The sequence below is a fragment of the Suricata suricatta genome, chromosome 4 (genome assembly GCF_006229205.1).
Source record: "Suricata suricatta isolate VVHF042 chromosome 4, meerkat_22Aug2017_6uvM2_HiC, whole genome shotgun sequence".
Taxonomy (NCBI): domain Eukaryota; kingdom Metazoa; phylum Chordata; class Mammalia; order Carnivora; family Herpestidae; genus Suricata; species Suricata suricatta.
In genome coordinates this window covers 33,925,504-33,947,375 of record NC_043703.1, presented here as the reverse complement: position 1 = coordinate 33,947,375, position 21,872 = coordinate 33,925,504, and the positions used below count along the sequence as shown (strand labels likewise).

The following is a 21,872-nucleotide window of genomic DNA, read 5'->3' as shown; positions in this document are numbered from 1 at the left end:
CACAGCTATTATTTATTGAAATTAGTTTTTTGCCCCTTTCTCTCTCCCTTCTCCTTCCCAGATCCCTATAATGCAAATGTTAGTTCTCTTGATATTGTTTCACACGTCCCTTAGGCTATCTTCATTTTTTTTCATTCTTTTTTATTTGCTATGTATGTATTTTTTGAGTGAGATCCACTGTCCTATCTCCTGACTCATTGGATCATCTGTTTTCTCTAGTTTATCTCTTTCCTCTACCCCTCTGGTGTAGATTTCATTTCAGCTATTTTTGCCCCCAGCTCCATGACTTCTCTTTTGTACTTTCTTATATTTTCTCTTTGTTGAAATTCTCATTATGCTCATCCACTCTTCTTCTCCCAAAGTTGGAGAGCATCTTTACGACCATGACATCGAACTCTTTTATCTGGTATGTCTGTTTCATTAAGGTTTTTTTCCTGAGGTTTTATCATGCTCTTTCATTTGGAGCATATTCCTCTATTTCCTGATTTTGCTTGACTCTCTGTATTTGTTTCTATGTATTAGGTGAAAAAGCTCCTTCTCACATTCTAAAACAAGTGGACATGTGGTTCGGTCATGCCCTAGCTCTTGATCATCACTTGAATCTTAGTGATTGTCTCAGCAGCCAGATTTATTCTTATAGATCCTCGTTGTTGAGGTTGTGCCAAGAGGCATAATATTTCCCCTCAGTATTCCAGAGGGAAGCATCTGAGCCTATTTTCATGCTGACTGGGAGTCAGACACTTAGGCCATAGCTTTTAAATATGGAAGTATATACAGTCCTGTGGGACCATGGTTGGTAGAGCCTACTGGCCTCCAGTCCAGTTGATCTGGAAGTGCCCCCATGGAAACAGTTGTAAAACTTAGGGGTCCCGATGAGTACATAAACTCCTTTCTGGGAGATATCAGCAAGCTGCAGAAAGGCCAAGGGAGAGCACAAAGATGGTGTTCCCTAGCCTACATTCCCTAGACTCACCTCTGTAACCTCTAGATGTGGAGCAAACCCAAAGCCTGCCCCCAGGCTGAAGCTCCAGGACAAGTAAATAAACCATTTTCACAGGAAGATTGGATGTGTGTTTCAATCTACTGTCTGAGGGGGTGGTAGCCTGCCAAAACCGTTTCTTTGATTGTTACCGTCACAAGGGACTGAGAAAAGCAAGCTCCGCGCTGACCACAGTGCCAGGCAATAGAGGAGAGTCCCTGTGTGGTCTGCGTGCACCCCCAGCTTTAGCAGGGCAGCTGGAGAGTGCGAGGGCAGGACCTGCCTTCCAGCTTTAACAGGGCATCAGGAGAGAGCAGGGGTTGTGTGCACCCACCAGCTTCAGCAGGGCAGCAGGAGCGTGTGGGAACTGGGTGCACTTCCGTGTACTAGCACAGTAGAAGGAGAGTGCAAAAATGGTGCCCACCAGCACCTCCACTGGGAGTCCCGGCAGCCCCTGCCCCTCTCTAAGTTTAGCAAATGAATCTCCTTCACAAACAGTCTAAGCACTTTTTAAACTTCTGCTCTGATGGTGAGCCCTGGGGTGAGTGAGTCTGCACGCAAGCCCTTTAAGAGCACTATCAGTTCCCTATGGCTCTTTGAATCTCCTGAACAAGCCCTGTTGTTTATCAAGGCTAGATATTCTGGGGGCCATGTCTCTGTGCAGGTCCCAAGGGTTGGAGCGCCTGCTATGGGACCCAAACCCCTTGCTCCTCAGAGCAGTTCCTGCTTTGCAAGATCTCTCCCAATTGTGAGTTGCTGTGCTGCTGTGTTGGAGTTGTTGGAAAGATCACATTGCACCTCTCCTACCCATTTTGACATTGCCTTTTTATCCTTTGTTGCAAAAGAGCTGTTCAGTGAGTTTCCAGGTCTTTCTGAGAGGGAACTGACCAATATACATAGGCAGCTGTGTATTCACTGTGTCTGTGAATTCAGGATCTTCCTACACTGACATTTTGCCTCTCCTCACCCCAATTCTTTTACCACTGCCACCCCTCTCATTGTGGCCTCACATCTCTCACCTGAGCTATTTTATAACCTCCTATTGGCCTCCATACCTCTTTAAAAATTCCCTTCTGCTAGCAAAGTAAGACTTCTTTGCCCTCCTGTAGAGGTTCTTAATGTGATGGGTTTAGCCAATATTCAAGGTTCTTTCTTGCCACTCTATGTAAATTTTATCAGTATCCATATGATATGCCTTCTATTTTCCAAAACCCTGACTTGGCTCACAAAGTTCCTTTCATCGGGAACGCCACTGCAAATTAGCTCCAACTCAAGGTACTACTCAAAGCTTGTCTAAATTTCTACTAATTTTGGAACACCTGGGTAGCTCAGTGGATTAAGCGTCCAACTTTGGCTCAGGTCATGACCTTGTGGTTGGTGGGTTCAAGCCCTGTGTTGGGCTCTGTGCTGACAGCTCGAAGCCCGGAGCCTTTTTCAGATTCTGTGTCTCCCTGTCTCTCTCTCTGCCCTTCCACTGCTCATGCTCTGTCTCTCTCAAAAATAAACATAAAAAATTTTTAAAATATATATATTTTTTAAATTTCTACTAATTTCATGAACCTCCATCACAAACCTCCATTATACTAAAATTGGTGTCTCCCTACTTTTTGCTTCAATATCTTGTTTCAGTTTTCATAGTAACTACTTATAACATTCTGGCTTGTATTATACCTAATTATTTACATACACATTTATTTCTTATTTTTCCAACCACATCAGAAGTCTTTTTTTGTTTATTGGTTTGTTTGTTTTATCTTCTCTGGGACACAGCAATGTACCTTCCATGTTATAGCACTTCACCAAGCAATACAAGAGTCAGCAGCTACCTGTCCTGTCCAAGTTAAAAGTATTAAAAATTAAATACATTCACAAATTCAATTCCTCCATTGCACGTGTCACATTTCAACTGATAATAGCCACGCATGGCCAGTGGCTACTGAAGTAAATAGTGCAGGCATAGAATATTTTCATCATCAGAAAAAGTTCTGTTAGACAGTACCTTTGTGAAGACTTAATAAGAGTTCCATTAGAATTTATATATAATTATCACCAAAGTATCACAAGAACAGGAAACAAGGAGGGAATCTGGAAGACTACTTCTCAGATAGTTTGAAGGACAGGCTGCTGTATACACTAAGCTATCTTCTCTGGGAGGTTTTGGTAAACCGAGGGCACCCAACATTTGCTTTCTCTCTCGTGGTAAAAACTGCCCCAAATAGGCCCAGACAATTTTCTGTTACTTCATATATAATTAATAGTGGTTAAGGAAATTCATATGGCAACTGTTTTGCAGAAGCTTTAATTCACACTTTCAATATTTAAAAAGGCTGCTGTCACGGCTGATAGGAATAAAATTAAACCCACCAGCTGTGGTTTGTTTTTTGAAGAAACACATAACGTTTTATTTCTGCTTTGTCTGTCATCCTTATAAATGTCAGAAATACAGAACTGAAATGTACTGGATATTCTGGTTCACTGTTAGAGTCTACTGAAAATGCTTTTTTTTAAGAATTAGATATTTTGGCAATTTTTAGTGGGAGATTTTTGTTTCTTTTTACAGTGGTAGAAAATGCACAGTTCTTACATTTGCTCAGGGAAAGAAATGTGAAAATAAAAGGTTTGAATACCTTCTAATTTTTATACTCTTATCTTTGTGAGACTTGTCATCAAAAGATGATCAAGGATATTTAAAAGAGATATATTTTCCAATTCTTCAATTTATTAGAATTTTGAGTCTATTCCAAGAAATGTCATCCTAGATTATTAAAAATTGACCAGGTGTTTAGCCATAAAGGTCAAAGTATTTTGCTAAGACTCAGTAGTTTTCACCAGACATTCTAGAATCATAGCACTGAATTATCAAGTTTCCTTTTGATCTGTGGCATTGATGTTACACACTGGGATAATAGAACTTACTTGTCACAAAATTCACTTAGAGTCTAAGAGAATATAGTTTGACAATTTAATTCTTTTCCATTATTTTTAACTAGGAGAAATTTTATACTATTCTTTTTACTGTTTTTGCCTTATAAGCAGTCAGCCATTGATAATTACCCCAAGAACAAAGACTTAAGTACAAAAATCTAGGCATTACCTGTTATTATATATCAGTACTTGTTAATGTCATGCTAATCAAAATAAAATTATATAAATCTAAGCAGTATTACATATTGTGAAGAATTGCCTGATCAGATCTCTCAAAGCTCACCATTATCTCACAATATTATTAACTACTCTTGGTCTGCCTGCCTCCAAATATTTCCTTTTCTAACCTCCGATGATATCAACATCTTCCTCTACGGAACCTAAAATCTCCACAGAGAGCAGTTTATTTGGATTCGATACAAAAAGATGGAGTCCTTCCAAAATGTCATGACATTTTCATCAACATACCACAACTAGTTACTTTCTTTCATCAATTGATGATGAATCTAAAAATCATAAAGTACACATGGATTTACATCCTCGTATAGGAAATGTAGAGAGAACCCCATCATGGGCACCCATGCAGCGGGGGAAGTAGACGACGGCAGTGTGACAACTCCAGGTCAGAGCTGGGTTCCAGGGATGAGTCGTAGGTGGGGAGGAGAGGGGAACTTCCAGCTTTGCAGTATTGCCTAAGGCAGTCCCTGCTTTCACTGAAAGGAATGGATGAGTTAAATCAGTTCCCTTATATCCGCATACACAATACACACACATTATATTTATGCAAAATTAGCAATTGTCTCTGAAAATGGGAGATTTATATTCAAAAACAATACAAAAACATGCCAATGAGTTTCTTTGCTACTGTATTTATAGTTCAGAACTGTAGTTTCAGTGAGATTAGAGTAAATAGTGGTTCTTCATGTTTCCCAGTTCATTTGTCATTTTATACTGCTCTGCCAGTATTTATCACAGATTGCAAAAAGGAAAAAAAATCCCTGAATATGTAAAAATAGCAGCTGTTATTTGCCAGTAACAGTCGGGTACCTTCACAAATCTTTACAAACTCATAGAGAAAATAAGAGTGTGGATTTACGATTGGTCAAAGTTTTATTCTGTCTTAAAGCCAAAAAATAACTTAGGTTTTTATTTTAAGCCGTTATTCCTTTCATTTATAAATATTTTTTGAAAATGTGAATCTACTACTTTATTTTTGGTTACTGTATCACATGGATGTTAATATCAACATTTGGTGATTAATTTCTTTAAAAAATCAACAAATAAAAATATTTTTAAGTAATTAACCCACATCCCAATGTTTGTTTCCATCCAAATAACTTGCCAATATCTCTCAGTTCAACTCTTAAATATTTCTTGGCTATGTCATGTTTTCTATGTCTCAACAGATACTGGGTAGAATAAGCCTAAAAATATTTTTAAGAAATTAACTCACATCCCAATGTTTGTTTCCATCCAAATAACTTGCCAATATCTCTCAGTTCAAATTTTAAATATTTCTTGGATTTGTCATGTTTTCTATGTCTCAACAGATACTGGGTAGAATAAGCCTAAAAATTCCTCAAAATTTCTAACATTGATTCACTGCTGTCTCCTGAATATTTTCCTGGTGCTAATATCATCCCCATCAAATAATGTTACCAGAATAATTCATATAGTGTGAATACAAAGCTTGAATACACAACATCTCCCCTACTTAATATCCTGACAAATAGACCTTCCATAATCTGACCATTACCGTATCTCTGATATCACTTCCAACCTTGTATGAATAGGCCCACCATACCAAGCTATATGAGTAGCTTGAATAGACCATACAGTATTAGGGTAGTATAGTAAGTAGGAATATACCACACTAAGCTATGCCAAGCAGACATCAAACTGCTTTCTCTTACATTTCCACATCTACATTTCCACCTGCTTTTCTCACTGTTTTACCCAGAGATCTCCATATTTTTTAGGAATTAATTTAAATTCTATTTCAAATTTGCAATCCCTTGTTAACGTGCCTCTTCTAAAAAATCTCCAAAAAGATTTTTTGTTGTTATCACTCCACAATTCCACAACATGTTTCTGTGACTTCAACTTTCATTATGGAGCAGAATTATCCATTTTATGGTCTGCCTTGATCAAATTAAACATCTGCCTGCAAAATTTCTACTATACTTTTGATATGGCCAAACCTCTAAACAGATTTTCTAGTAGTTTGCAAAGAATTTTCATTATTTGTATAAACACAAAAGTAATCAAGAAAGAAATAGAAGCATCATTGGAGGCACTAATGTAATCTCTTTCTGCATCCTTCATAGAAGTGGTTTTAATATAACATCATAAGATATAAACTATCATGTTCCTTGTTTTGTCAAGGTCATTTGGTCACTGATTTCAAAGGAGTCCATGTTTTGGAGCAGTTTGACATCCTGCTTGTATGTCTTCAGCGAGGTTTAGTCAATACAGTAGGAAGAATCATTAGTTATTCAAGGTAAAACTTTCAAAAAATGCGACTAAGACACTTTGACCTTCTCTGAATCAGGAAATGCTCTGTGCATCTTTATGCTCTTTTAAATATAATTTGTCTAAACTGTCTAAAGTAAATCAAAAACTATCACTCAACCCTCTTAGTAAAAAGGGTAAATTTTAATTGCAGAACTTAAAACCTCACAATTAAAAGCTATGCGGCTACTTAAAGCCAGCACAAACACGGGAATGAATGCCAGTGCATACAAATTAGATTTCTTAACATATTTGTAATTCTGAAGGATACTTTAAAGCATAGACCATTTATATGCTTTAAGTATGTTCATAAATGAGGACTAAAATGGATGATTGTTATACTTTCATAAAGTTGTGTCATGTATGTTCCTAGAAGTAACTTTATGACCAGCAAAACCCTTTATCCGATGAGATATTCATAACATATCTCAAGCAAAAACAAATATGTTGAAAAAGAAAAAAATTCCTTTATTCTGTAAACTGTATATAGAATCATATTAACATGTGCCCTTTTAAAGTTGAAAATGCTGCCACTAATTAATAAATAAAACTCAAAAAGAAAGTCTACTCAAAATATAAGGAGGGAAAAAATGAATGTTATTATTGCTAAATATATAGTAACATTAATTTTCTATTCCTTCCAAACAAAGATGTACTGCCTTCTACATGAGACATAGTCTTATTTAATAACAGCTTTATAACAAAACATATATACTCAAATGATACCATTCTTCATTATCCAAACTAATTGGACAAATAAGTACAGAGTTGTAGCAGAAAGAAGAGAAAATATAAGGCAACATTATAATGAAATATTAACTAATAATGTAGATCCCAACATTAAAAGAAGTTGAAGAGGAAAAATATATAGATTTACCCACCTACTTCTGGGATGCTCAGCCCCCTTGGTTTCAGAATCTTCAGAAAAATAGGCTGAAGGGGGAGGAGTAAGACTTTAAAAGTTTTCTAGTATTCAAGAAGGCTGTGGTAGAGAGTACAGTGTGAGCATGCATCCACGTGCATAATAGGGTGAAGATATAAAGACACAAGAGTCACTATCACTGAAAGAAAAATAACACACAGAAGTGTTGAAAGGGGAAGTTGACTTGGAGCCCAACTTTGCCAATTCCACAACTTTGCAGAAGTTAACAATAGTTAATATAGTAACAACCAACATTTACTGAAAGTGCCAGGGACTGTACTAAATACTTTGGTTATGGTATTTAACATTCACAAAAACACTGTCGATTAGAAAGAATGCAATCCCTTTACAGATGAGACTATGGATAAATGGCATGGAAAAGACCAAGATTTGCATTCAAGTTTCTCCAATGCCCAAATCAGTGTCCTCTCTAGCACACTACACTTTGCTGTTAAAGGAGAATCCATTCAAGGGAATATTTGTATCATATGTAACTACCAATGCATAAGCCTTAACAGGAATAATGTAATTTAATAGAATAGTGAGTACCTAATACAAATCACTGGATTTGGGTGGAATTTTGTTGAATATTGAATGTTTATGAAAGAGCGTCAGTAGCAAAGAATTCATTAAGGTCTAAGTTATAAGAGCATTGACAAGATATACATTGGACTCAGGTGACTCTTTTTCTTCAGAAAAGAAAGAGAAAATACTATGAATTTGCCTGTAGAAATGGCAAAGAAGATAAATTGATTGCTCTAATCTGTTAGCACAATCATAACTAAAAGCTCATATAGCCTCAACTTCATTATTTTTAACAAAATTCACTACGTTACAGTTACTTGTAGAGTACAAAGTACCATAAATAATTTAAATTAAACTACACTTGTCAAAATAAATGAACAAGTAGGTTTTATGATGCAGTACATTTTATGATGCCCTTGATTCTTTAATTTGTGTGTTTTGCTTACTTGCTAATTCACAAAATACTATAATCTGCAATGACTCTTGTACTCATTAGTATAGATTACCAGTGTCCCAGGAAAATCAGTATGGAGAAGCACTGTACTGAACCAAAGTATCTTTTTAATAATATCCTGTGAATATTTTATAGATACTGATTTGAAGGAAATAAGAGAACTATTTACCTTCCTCAATTCTAACTCATCAATTATTCCTGTGTATAAGGACAGAGAAAAATGTATATCTACAGCTATAGAGATCATTGACTCTATATTTATATCTATCTATAAGAATATCTATAGGGTTAGACACACTAACTATCCTTATCTAAGTTATCTGATTATCTCCCCCTGCAATAAAAGTTTCTTCTAATTAATTCTGTCCTCCTATAACTAAACTATCAAAACTTATATGATCAATTTGTTTATACTGTATTACATATATACACACAAAATGCTTTCTTTAAGACTTGTACTAGAACTCTCCAACAAGGTCTAGGCAAAATCATCACAAGTAAAACATTAATATAATTGAGAATAGTTTTTGAAACTATAAATGCATAATTGATACTGAACCAAAGAAGCCTATAACAGAAAGATTTTATGTCTATTACATATTACACACTGAATAGAAAAAAACAAGTTGCTATGAAATAAAAAACATCATGAAATTAGCATGATATCTAAATACCAGACAGGGCCCATCTAATTTCTCTAAGACAACTTACAATCTATCAGAAAATAAAGTTCTCACCAACCACTAGTTTACCATTTAATACTGACCCTCTGACATCTTTGAGAGTATCTAACTAAATGCCAAGAAATCAAGAGAAGCTCTCTGATTGTACTAAGTCTTGGGTCTTATCAAACCAGAAGTACCCTCCTTATGCTATCCCTTTCCTATTTCACCTGCTTTATTGCTGCAAATAGCGAGTAGCATAAAGTCAGTGGAAACATCCCTCGGCATAATCCCCTAACCTCACTTTCTGCTTTCATGTAATAACATTAATAAAGCCTTCCTGTGAAAATCAGATAAGTGAATATTTGTTATGAATATTTTTTAAAAACTGTAAGTCTTCATAGAATGTGGTGAAAGATATCTAAAAATCCATTCTTTTATTACAAAAGTTTATCTTAAGTATTTATAAGTTAGAGAACAATGAACTGAATAGCTCTTCCCTATACTTTTCTCATTCTCTATGAATTTACATATTTCTTTTTGCTTACTTGCTAATTCACAAAATGAATTTACATATTTGAAATCTTCCAAAAACTGACTCTTAAATTAAATTGGCCTACAACCGTTTAAAATTGTGTTCCCAGTACTAATTTCAAGGATCACAGGGACTTCCATATATTTTATTTTGACTCTGGATTTATGGTTTGTTGATAAATTTCACAAAGAATTAAACTCAAGGAATACATATTTAAATATTAGGCAGAAAGCTCCAATTTTATTGTAATAAAAATGAGTATTTCTAAGTCTTTCTTTTTATTTTTTGAGAGAAAGACACAGTTTGAGCAGGGGAGGGTCAGAGAGAGGGTGAGACACAGAATTTGAAGCAGGCTCCAGGCTCTGAGCTGTCAGTACAGAGCCCAATGCAGGGCTTGAACTCATGAACTGCAAGATGATGACCTGAACTGAAGCCCTTAACCCTCTGAGCCCCCTGGGCACCTCGAGTATTTCAAAGCCATAAGGATATAAATTGAACTGTTCATGATCAATGGGACTCCACCTACCTCTCTTACAGACTATATCAGCATAGTAAATACCGATGTTACATTTCCAGGTCTACTTGCTATCTCAAAAATCCTAGAACTACAGAATAGTTTTTAAATCTTACTGCTGTTCTGATTGTATTTAACTAGCTTCCACTCTTAAAAGAAGTTTGTTCTTCTTATCTTGATGAGTTTATAGAAAGACATTAACTTCATTCCAAAATGATGTACTATGATCAGTAGTTAAGGACAGGTCAATGGTGGTTAGAGGGCATCAAAACGATATCATTATATACATAAATTAAAATAAATTAGGTAACAGTTCCCTGAAGTTCATTTCAATTGACTGAGACATTTACTAGGTATGTCCCATCAATGCCCATTTTATACATTTTTATGTACTAATCATTCAAATATATCCAAGGCCATCTAACTCAAGACTTCTCCTAACAATACCAGGTTAAACTCATGCCACAAAAAAAGGAGACGGTGGGAAAATGTTTATTCCCACCATCGTGACCAAATTATCATGACTCAGATATCTACATCACCTAAACTGCTGTTGGATTATTACCCAAGGAAATCACACTTTGGTGCTTAAATCATGATTCCACATAAATGCTAAGTCATAGCACAGTCAGTCAGCTTCCAATTGCCTGATCTGCCCCAGGCCCACTTTGTTAGAGGAGAAAACTCATAGCTACTCTTCCACACCGTTACTGCCCAAATTGAAATTCTTCATATAGGTTTTACACTTGACTTATACTAAAATGTTGTCTGATATGCCTAGTTCCTTAAACATATTCAGAATTTCAAACAAAGACAAAGATTTCATACATTAAAAAATATTGAGTGCCTACTACGTTCTAGACACTGCTCTCAGTCATCACATTCATGCCAGTCCTAAGTAGTGAGTTTTAGTATTTTTCTTTCACAGAGAAGGAGAGTCTCAAAAGTAATCTAAGTTTACTAAGTTAGTAATCATGATCACCATTTCTAGAGCATCTACCAAGGAACAGAGGTTTTATCCACAATCATTAAGATGTTTAGTATCACAAAATTCTGCAAGGGAGATATTACTCTACACTTAGGATAAAGAAAAAGAGGATCCTATGAGTTGAGTTATTTGCCTAAAGGTCTTAACATATGATCAAGCTAGTGATCAGCCCAAGAATGTCAGCCCCAATAGCTCACATCCAAGTTGAAGTCTCATAATTTTCCTGACTTACATACCCATGTTTTCATCTCTATCCACAGATACCTTCTCATCTGTCCATTACAAAGTTTCCTTTCTCCATTCTGAATGAGAATCCACTCCTCCTCTGACTTAAAGTCAGTACAACTGGGAAAGGAAAGCAACCACACCAGGTTTAAGAGCAGAAGGTTCAGGAAGTGTAAAATACACACCACTCAAAGCACGAATTCTAGGAGAGCACAACATATCAATATTTAAACAAATAACTCTTTTCTAACCATCATGTAAAATTACATGCAAATTTATAATTTTTAGAGTTTAAAATAAACATAAGAGATTATCTAGCCCAGTGATTTCATTTTACAGACAAAAAAAGTGAGGCCTAAATAAATAAAGCTATCTATATGGCCAGTTACGGGGCAAAAGAAAGGCTTGAATTCAGATGTTGAGCCCTCAGCCAGGGACTCTCTGTATTGTGATGTTGCATTCTTACAATAATTATTTGAGGGCAAAGGATAAAATTGATGCAAGTAGTGAAATAAATGGGTTACCATCCTGTCAACAAGTGATTTGACTATGGCCTTATCTGCTAGTAGAAAATAAACTAGATGAACTGAATATAAATCTGAAAACTTTCTCATCAGTCAATTTCATTGTGTTTGCCTAGAAAGTCTGTTTTTTTCCAAATACACAGTTTCAAAAAATAACCTTTAGTGAATGAACCTTCTTACTGCTGCCATAACTATGTACAAATTTATAATTTACACATTTTGCTTAGCTATACAACCAAGCCAAACTACAGAAATAAAATAAGCAGAAGTTGTTAACATTAATTCACATGCTATGTATTGTGTTATATTATGTTATAAAGATCTATTTGATGCTTCATTAACATAATTCACTACAGTAATACCCTGCATATATGAATGAAGGACTGGTATGATGAGAAAGTATATGAGAGTAAGGAATGAAGTGTCTTACAAAGCATTTTAAAATGGGATTCTATTAATAACAGTGGTAAAAACTTGGCAACAAACAAGTTGCATATAATTCAATACAAGTAAAATTTTAAAACATTAAAGGACTGAAATTAGATTGTAATGGACTCTTTGGATTAAATCAATGCAATTAAGAATATGATGAAGTATCCAGTTATCTGTTTTCTGAGTCTTTGAAAAGTGGAAATATTAATGCAACCGTACAAGAAATTAGTGCTGACTAGATTAATTGCCATAGCAATTGTCATATTATAAATATGTTATTTGTGACAATTATGCATCAGTATAATGCTCAGGCTGTCACATTACTTGAACAAATCTTTAGATTCTGAATAAAGATCAGCAACCATTTCTGTATTTCCAGCATTATTACAAATTTAGAACACTTGAGAGGGAAAACATGAAAATCGGTAGTAACATAGCATGTGTTTTTAAAAGTTTACCAGCACTTCAACTAATAAGTTGGGGGAAATTAAGCAGTAAAAATGCAACCTGAGGAAACCTCAACAGGAATGTAAACTAAACGGGTGGGGAGGTCTGTAGGTGTCAATCAAGAACAAAATGCAACTGTCAAGCTTGCTTTGCTAACAAACTGTCACATCAACAATATGGAGTTAATGACTACAAATTAACTGTATACCAGATGCTTGACACTTTGTTATGACACTTAGCAAGCTAGTTGACATTTGGGGATCAAAGCTTCTTTAATTACACTTTGTATAACATGTGCAACCTTTATGCTAATGTCCAAATATTCCTTGGAGCAAGACTGTCCAAGTAAAAACGACCACACACTGTTTTCTAGGTATAGGTTGGAAAGTATTCATCTGGCTCTAAAGAAAGGGGGGGGGGAGGAGTAACTGAGCAAGAGCCAGGCTTCGATGCACAATGTTATTCTGATTTACCGTTGCCTAAAATAACACTGTTTTTTAACTTGGTGAACGGGTGAAGCACTTTTTCTCACATATAGACACAGTCTGTGAAATTACACATTTTCAAACAAGGTGGTAATAACATTTATAGCCATTTATAAAAAGAAAGACAACTAGGCTTATCAGAATTTTAAATAACTGGAAAAGGTATTAAAGGGTACAGTGATAAAAAAAAAAAAAACAACACTAACTGCCTTTCGGAACGCTGATTTGAGTGATTTTTCAAGTCCTTTTTAAGGAAATGGTTTGACATTTTCCCAAGTGAGTAAAACTCAAAAAATGATATAAGCAAAATTTTACATTATAGGTATAATACTGAATACTGAACAGGCATAACCATGAATTATAGGCTATGTCAACATAAGAAAATGTTAACATTTTTATCAGATTTTAGGAGATTTTAAATAAGCTCCTATTAACAACAACAACAACAACAACAACAAAAGAAGCCTTAAAGTTAATAGAATGTAGAAAATATCTCATAAATCAAAAAGAAAAATACATCACTAAAATTATCTACATATTTTTGTAGTAAGTTAATAACTCAAAAACCATAAAAATCCACTGGAACTTCCTTTGGAAAAGACACTGTCTTTGTCTATGTGGCAGACACAGTTACATAATACGGTTAAAGATTCAGGGGCACGTGACTCTGCATCCCACTTTTGCCTGCACTATACTTGGGAAAAGGCAAGTTTGAGATATGCGAGGAAAAATAAAAGGAAAGAAAAATATGTAACACTAGCACTGCAAAGAACATTGCGGGTCACCTAGTCCAACCTTTTCTCTACCCTGGCCCCAATACGTGGATATGTCCAAGCCATGTTGTTATGGACTGAAATGCCTAAATGCAATGTAATTCTCTCAGTTGAGCCAATTACTGAATGCCTACCAATCTCCTATAGTGGGACAGGCTCCTCTATGTGCTAGTGATGCTGGCGAAACACCAGGAAAGGACAGCTGCACTAAACAGTACAGTGACCACAGTAACAAGAGTCACTGATGAACATCTGAAAGGTGGTTAGTCTAGACTGACACCTGCTATAAGTGTAAAAGATGCACAAGATTTTAAAGACTGTGTATTAAAAATTATAAAATGTCTCATTGATAATTTTTGTGTGTTGACTATATGTTGCAATAATATTTTGCATATATTTACATAATGAAATACATTGTCAAATTAAGTTCCCTTAGTTCTTTCAACTTTTTAAAATATGGTCATAAGAGATTTTAACTTACAGTGTGGTTCACACTATACTTCGATTGGACAGCACTGAACTGGTCCAAGAGAGTCCCTCCTTAAGGAAATGAAAGTTGGAAATGGAAATAAGTAAGTGAAATAAAATATGCTACAGTGAAGATAAAATCAGGTGGCCTGAAAGTATGGAAAGAGCCCAAATGTCCATCAATGGGTGAATGAAAAAGAAGATATGGTATATACATATGGTATGTGGTATGCATATATATATATGTATAGGTATACACACACACACACACACACACATATACACACACACACACACACACACACACACACACACACACACCATGGAGTATTATTTGGCAATCAAAAAGAATCAAATCTTACCATTTGCAACTACATGGATAGAACTAGAGGGTATTATGCTAAGTGAAGTCAGTCAGTCAGAGAGAGACAAATATCATGATTTCACTCATATGAGGACTTTAAGAAACAAAACAGATGGACATAAGGAAGGGAAGCAAATATAATATGAAAATAGGGAGGTGGCAAAACATAAGAGACTCTTAAATATGGAGAACAAACAGAGTTACTGGGGGTGGTATAGGAGGGGAGTTGGCTAAATGGGTAAGGGACATTAAGGAATCTACTCCTGAAATCACTGCTGCAGTTTATGCTAACTAACTTGGAAGTAAATTTAAAAAATAAATAAAGAAAAAAAAATCAGGTAGCCTGATAGCAAGTGATACGGTGTGAGTGTGCTTCAGCTAGAGCTGTCCGTGAAAGTCACTCCAAGGAATGAAGACTACAGTGGAGACTTCAGGAATGAGAAACACACTCACAGAGGATTGAGTTTGGTGAATGAAAAATCAAAGAGAAGGTTACTGTTGATGAAGCCAGACTGCAGGTGAGATTGGTGACAGAGATAAGAGGTAAGTCTGTCTGAATGCAATGTCTGAAAGTCCCACTGAGGAGGTGGGATTTCCCTTGGCTGAGTGGTAAGTCATCGCAGAGTGCTGGGTCACCACCTCTAGGGCTGTGACCCACATCAAGCTCCTACAATCTCTTGCCTCTTCTAGGGTCTCCACTTCCGATTTGGTCATCCTGCTTCTCCTCATGCATGCCAATAGTTGTCATCTAGGTTAGTCATCAATATTCACTAATATCCACCAGTAAATTTCCAAATGTAGAATTTTTACCTTCCCATTAGCAAAAAATTCAAAGTAGATCAGATTTATGTGTTAAAAGTGGTTCCTCCTTTGTGGTTTGGACAATTAAGAAACCTACTTTTGACTCAGATGCCATCCTGCCTCTTAGCATCTACTAAGCTCTAAAAGCATTTTCATTCTAGGTCCTCATGCTAGTCTCCTAAATACACCTCCAATTGTGAAACTTCAGGAAGGGACCTGTATCCATCAGGGTTTCAGCACAGAATGCAATCCACTCAAATGTAATCAAGGAGAGTTCCATGATGTAGGGAGTATTGCAAAAATATCAGCAGAGTTGAAGACAACCAATAAGGGAGAGTGTGGCACCCTTGGGTTGCCAGGGGCGGGTGACCTAAAAGGGCTAGTAGGTGAAATAGTTACTGCAACTGTAGAGTAGCTGAAGCTATAGGAAGGGATCACCCTGTAGGAATGAAGCCACACCTCATTAAGGCAGCAGGAAGGAAGTAAAGGAAATAAATGCCTGACCCCACTCTCTCTTCCTGATCTCCAGCTGGCACTTTCCATTGGCAGAACACATCCAGAAGACAGAGGGCAAGAGAGGCTCATAAGAGAGTCTATAAAAATTTGGCTCCCAGATAGCAGGGCAAAGTGGCAAAGGAAGTGGTGTAGATCCGGAAGAGCACATGGAAAATATCCAGAACTTTACAGAGTGTCATGCATCCTCTCTTCTTTTATTTTATGTAGTCCTGGCCTGGGAATGGCAGCCTCTAGCTAAAAGCCTTTTTCATAGTCATAGGAATCACAAGGTACTTCCATAGTGATATACACACACATTAAAAACTGACCCTTTCTTTCTCCTTCCGCCAGCAGAAATAATAGGAATGTACAAACTCCATTCTCTACCACCACAGAATGAGAGCAAATTGGAGAGACTAAAGGTTCTGTTTCATCATTCATTTAACAAACAGTAATTGATTTCTTTCAAAGTGTCAGGTGCTGTTTCAGCACTAAATATCCAGTAGTGAAGGAATGAAGTCCCTTTTCAGAAGACTTCATATCATAGTGAGGGGAAACCAAAACTAAGGAAACAAATCAGATCATTTCTAATGTTGCTAAGGGCTGAAACAACAAGATAACATAATATAACAAAGGGTGTCTGGGTGCGAAGATGTGGGCAACACTAGTTAGGATGAACCAGAGCTGGATCAGTGTCATATAACCGACACCTAATGGGGAAGACCGAAGCTAGTCTCAGGAAGAAATCAGGGGGCAGAATTTCTGTGGAAGAAAGAAATGCCCGGAAGACCAGTGAAGCTACAACACTGTCAGAGCAGTATGTGGGCCAGCCAAGGGGTGTCAAGGAAGCCACATGCCTTTACCCTAATACCAGCCAAGAAAAGGCATGCTTTTCTTCACACACTCTGTGGTACTACCCTCCCGCAGCTGAGCGGATGTGACTGTCCATGAGATGACCCTTTCTAATTCCCAAATGTGCCACAAAATCTACCTGAGGCCATGGTAGAATGCATGGATTCTATTCCCAGTGCTAAGGAATGCATTAGAGGTTTTAAGGTTTTAATTTTTAAGTTTCATATAATATTCTCCGGATGGCTTTGCTTTGAACTAATGCATCAAACCATGGGTAAAAAGCAGAGCTCAGTGTATTTCAAATTAAAATATTAATATATCCTTTTATATACACAAATCAATTAAAATCACAAGTAGGGGAGGACATAATTAGAAGCCCACACTCCAATGCAGAAAGAGTATTAGAAATGTTATTTTGTAATAGACCCTTTTCCTAGTCAGATTTCTATAAAGAGAGGATAAGATTATCAACTGTCCTCTAAAAACTGTCCTACAAGAGTGGCAGGGCAACTATATTCAAACACAACCACCAACAGAGAGAACAAAATAGGAAGGAGAAAGTGTTTCCATGTTTCTCTTCTGATCATCTCCCCACGCCATCAACTATGTCTCAAATGAAAAAAAAAATTCCAAAGTATGAAACATGCCAATCTAACAACAGAGGTCTAGACCATAACGCAGTTCCATAAGATCCTGAAAGCCCATAGCTGTACTTCAAAGCAGTCAAATCTGTCTCTTCATGAAGACACAGCCCAAGGAAGCCAAGCAAACTCTGGAAAAGTTCCTAAATGCACAGAATAGAAGATGTATCCTACAGACTGCTAATCAAACTGGTCCCATTCAAGAGAGTTCAGCCACTTCTCCAATTAGCAACATGGCCTCCATAGACTAACCCTATTACAGGGAATTTGGTTCCTGACTTAGTGTTAATTTTTTTTCTACTTTACTAAGATTAAAAAATGACTTACCATATCCACATACTATATAGTAATATGTTACTTTTCCTATCTAGTAACAAAGAGCTTTTTCCCACATATGTAGGTATATTATATGTAGTGTATAAGCGTGTATAGGTATATTTTGAGACTCTAAGAGTAATTTTTTCCAACATTGCTAACCTTAAAAATCCAGTTCAGTAACCCATATACTACATGACCATCAAAAGCTTATCTTAATATTAAGACTTGAATTAGTAATTTTAATTTTCTAAACCAAACAATAAAACAGAAACAATTGCGCCCCTAGACTACAACCCAACAAGTCAAAAACCAGTCAAACAAAACAAACAACAGAAAACATGAGACAAAAGAAAGGAAAAATATCTTAGAGAAATGATTTTTCCCCAATCTAGAAGCAGGAATATTACATTAGAATACTACAAGGAATAGAGAGATTAATTCATAAGCGATGACAACCAACATACCTAAACTTATCTCATTTTTCTCTAAATGTTGACCAAACACCATACTCATAATCTTAAAGCTTCTGTGAGACAGGAAGCAAAGGGGATAGTTAGTGATGACTTAGAAGACCATATGGGGTGCCTGGGTGGATCAGTCAGTTAAGCATCTGACTTCGGCTCAGGTCATGATCTCACATTCTGTGAGTTTGAGCCCCGCATCAGGCTCTGCTGACAGCTCAGAGCCTCGAGCCTGCTTTGGATTCTGTGTGTCTGTGTGTGTCTGTCCCTCTCTGCCCCTCCCCTGCTCATGCTCTGTCTCTCTCTATCTCTCAAGAATACACATTAAAAAATTAAAAAATTAAAAAAAGAAAACAAAAGTGTTCATCACTACATAATACAATCTCATATGAATGCATCAGGACTTATTTCACAAGTGTCCACCATTGGCCATTGGATTATTTCAAATTTTTCACTGTGCCCCATGGCACTTTAATTCAGACTTTTGGATTGTTGTTATTATTTCCTTTGAACAATTTCTAAAATTGAAATTTAGTTTGGAGGGCACAAATTTTTAAGGCTCTCAGTGCTCATTTCCAAATTGCATCATGGAAAGCTTATAGATACAATAAAAATAGAATAGTTATACATAAACCTGTGCACACAGGCAGATGCTTTCATAACTGTGTATTTTGGTGCAAGGAAGTGTAGCATTTGATGCCGAGAAACACAAAAAGTGTAAGATGTTTCCTTCTTTTTAATTTTGTTTTCATTTTATTTTTTTTAATGTTTTCAGTTTTTATTTAAACTTTAGTTAGTTAACATATGGTGTAATATTAATTTCAGGAGTAGAATTGAGTGGTTCATCACTTTTCTATAACACCCAGTGCTCATCACAAAAAGTGCCCTCTTTAATACCCATCATCCATCAAGCCCATTCCCCGCCCAACTCCTCTCTAGCTACTGTTTTTCTATATTTAAGAGTCTTACTATGGTTTGCCCCTCTCTCTTTTGTTTTCCCTTTCCCCTTTGTTCATGTTTTGTTTCTTAAATCCCACATATAAGTGAAATCATATGCTATTTATCTTTCACTAACTGACTTATTTCATTTAGCTTAATATACTCTATGCTATCAGTTTTTAAATTCTCAATTTGTATTGCAAAATGAAGCCTATCTTTAGTTTCTGGACTACTTGGTTATGGGATTCTTTTTTTAATGTTTATTTATTTATTTTGAGAAAGAGATTGAGAGAGAGAGAGAGAGAGAGAGAGAGAGAGAGAATGTGCGCACATAGGGAAAAGACAGAGAGAGTAGAAGAGTGAGAGAGAGAATCCCAAACAGCCTTCATGTCCAGAATGGAGCCCTCCACTGGGTTCTATCCCACAATTATGAGATCACTACCTGAGCTGTATTCAAGAGTCAGACGCTTAAATGACTAGAGCACCCAGGTGTCCTTGGAGTTCTTATATTAAGAGAAAGCATGTAACAATGATTATGAAATTGTCTATTACAACGAATCTTCCTCTTTCCTTCACTGCTGCCCTCTACTTTCCTCTCTCACTCCAATAGAATGCATGGTTTTCTTCTCCGTTTGGGTCATGAAGTCTCTCTGCGTGTCTCAGGTAACCCATCTGTAAATTGAGGGAAGTTGAGTGGACAATTCTGAGGCCCCTTCTGAGTTTGCTTATTCTGAGATTTTAAATACCAAAAAACCTATTAATTTAATTTTCCCCCAAATTCTGCTGCATTTTGTTTTTTGCATCATATGCTATCTTTAATTTCTACTTGAAATGTTCCTGTAAAGTGAGAATGCTAATGAATCTTTATTTTTTTTTTAGCTCTAAGCACTTAGATGATAAGAGTATAACTATTTTTTAAGGTACAATAATACACAATTTTGAGGTTTGCTCCTCTCTCCAACCATCACCCTATGATTTAAGGCATTTACTACATTCACAGTCTCTTTACCACAGTATTCTTTAAACTGAACAAGTGGAATATTGTCAATGTTTGATGCTTAAACACAGGATTGGATTGTCTGTGTCCACTTTTACATGATTTTTTAAATAAACACAGCACCATACTTTAAATATATTTTATCTTCCCTCTCAGCCACTTAATGACATTTTTATTCTATCTAGCTTAATTTACTGTACATGTATTGTGTATACAGTATATAACACATATAACATACAAAATACATGTTAATCAATTATGTTATCAGCAAGGCTTCTGGGCAGTGGTAGGCTATTAGTAGTTAAGTTTTGTGGGGGAGTCAAAATGTATACAAGGACTTGAACAGCATGGGGGCTGCTTTGTTCAAAATATAAACCAGCAAATTACACACACACACACACACACACACACACACACACATACACACACAATTTCAATAAAATCCAATCTTAAATATTCCCGAGATTCTTTTAGTATCATTTACTAAAATATTCTATGTCAAATTAACTAATACCATAAATGGGAAAGAAATGTGACTTCCGCTATATTTGTCATGAACAGAGCTACCTGCAAAAGATCAAAGTTGTATCTTGAAGAATGTTCCATGGATTAATATTGTTACAGCTACTTTTGAGACAGTGAAAGTAACATGAAGTATGCCTTTCTTTCCTTTAACTCTGTTCTAATGGATTTCTTAAATAAGGAAAAGTGTACTTCTTTGCATTTGGTGCTTTGCTTGCATAACACTTAGGTATCTTATTACATGTAACACACTGCATGTTTCCAAAAAGTTGCATTGAATGTGGAAAGGCATTTACTGAAGAAAACTTTCCTTGATTAGAGTTCATTTTCCTAATACAAGGATTTCTAAAGACAGCTCTATTTTAGTTATGTAAAGCATGTTAAAAAAAAAAGTGGCATGTGCTCAATCAAACTTGAATTTGAAATTAACCTGTCACTTTAGACACTGCAATTTAAGAGCAAGGTTAGGATTAGTATTTTTTTCAAAGTCTCCATGTTGGAATATAGTGGCTAACAGTCCACTGGGGCCTTATGTGATTTCAAAGGAAAGAAGGAAAGAATTAAAGGAAAAAAATCAAAACCAAACCAAATAAAATACACCTCTTGTTTTCATTGTTAATAATGTAATAGTTCTGCAGAGTAGAAAAGAAATCAAACCATAATCTGAAAATAATATGCATAAAGAACAAAGACAAATATATTTATACATATTTGAATGTATAGTTTATAAAAATAGTTATAAAATAGTTATTAAAAAATCTAAGAAAATGTATCTTTGGGGGACTCTATCATAAACAATAAACTAGTGCCTCCCCAAAGGCATGTCTTGACTCATAATTTTCTCCAAAGCCTAGTGTAATTGAGTTTATAAATTTTTAATTGAAATTATTTTCTTATATTGTATATAAACATAATAAACAAAAGTCACTTTCCTAAAATGCCTTTATTTTGCAAAGTAAAAAGGTAAGCCTGTAAACTATGAAGATAAGGAATCCAATGTTTCCCATGTTTCCATTTTTAAAAATCCAACAGATTTATTCTACTTATTAAGATAAAGGAAAGGGTTCAATTTGGAAATTGAAAGGATTTGGGGACACCCGGCTGGCTTAGTCA

The 21,872-nt window shown here is 35.9% G+C and overlaps 1 protein-coding gene across 1 annotated transcript in view; it reads right to left on the bottom strand.

Moving 5' to 3' along the window:
- Nucleotides 1-21,872, bottom strand: part of DACH1 (dachshund family transcription factor 1) — a gene marked incomplete at its 5' end in the record, with an annotated part of 389,294 nt that overhangs the window by 325,464 nt on the left and 41,958 nt on the right. The window lies entirely within an intron of this gene.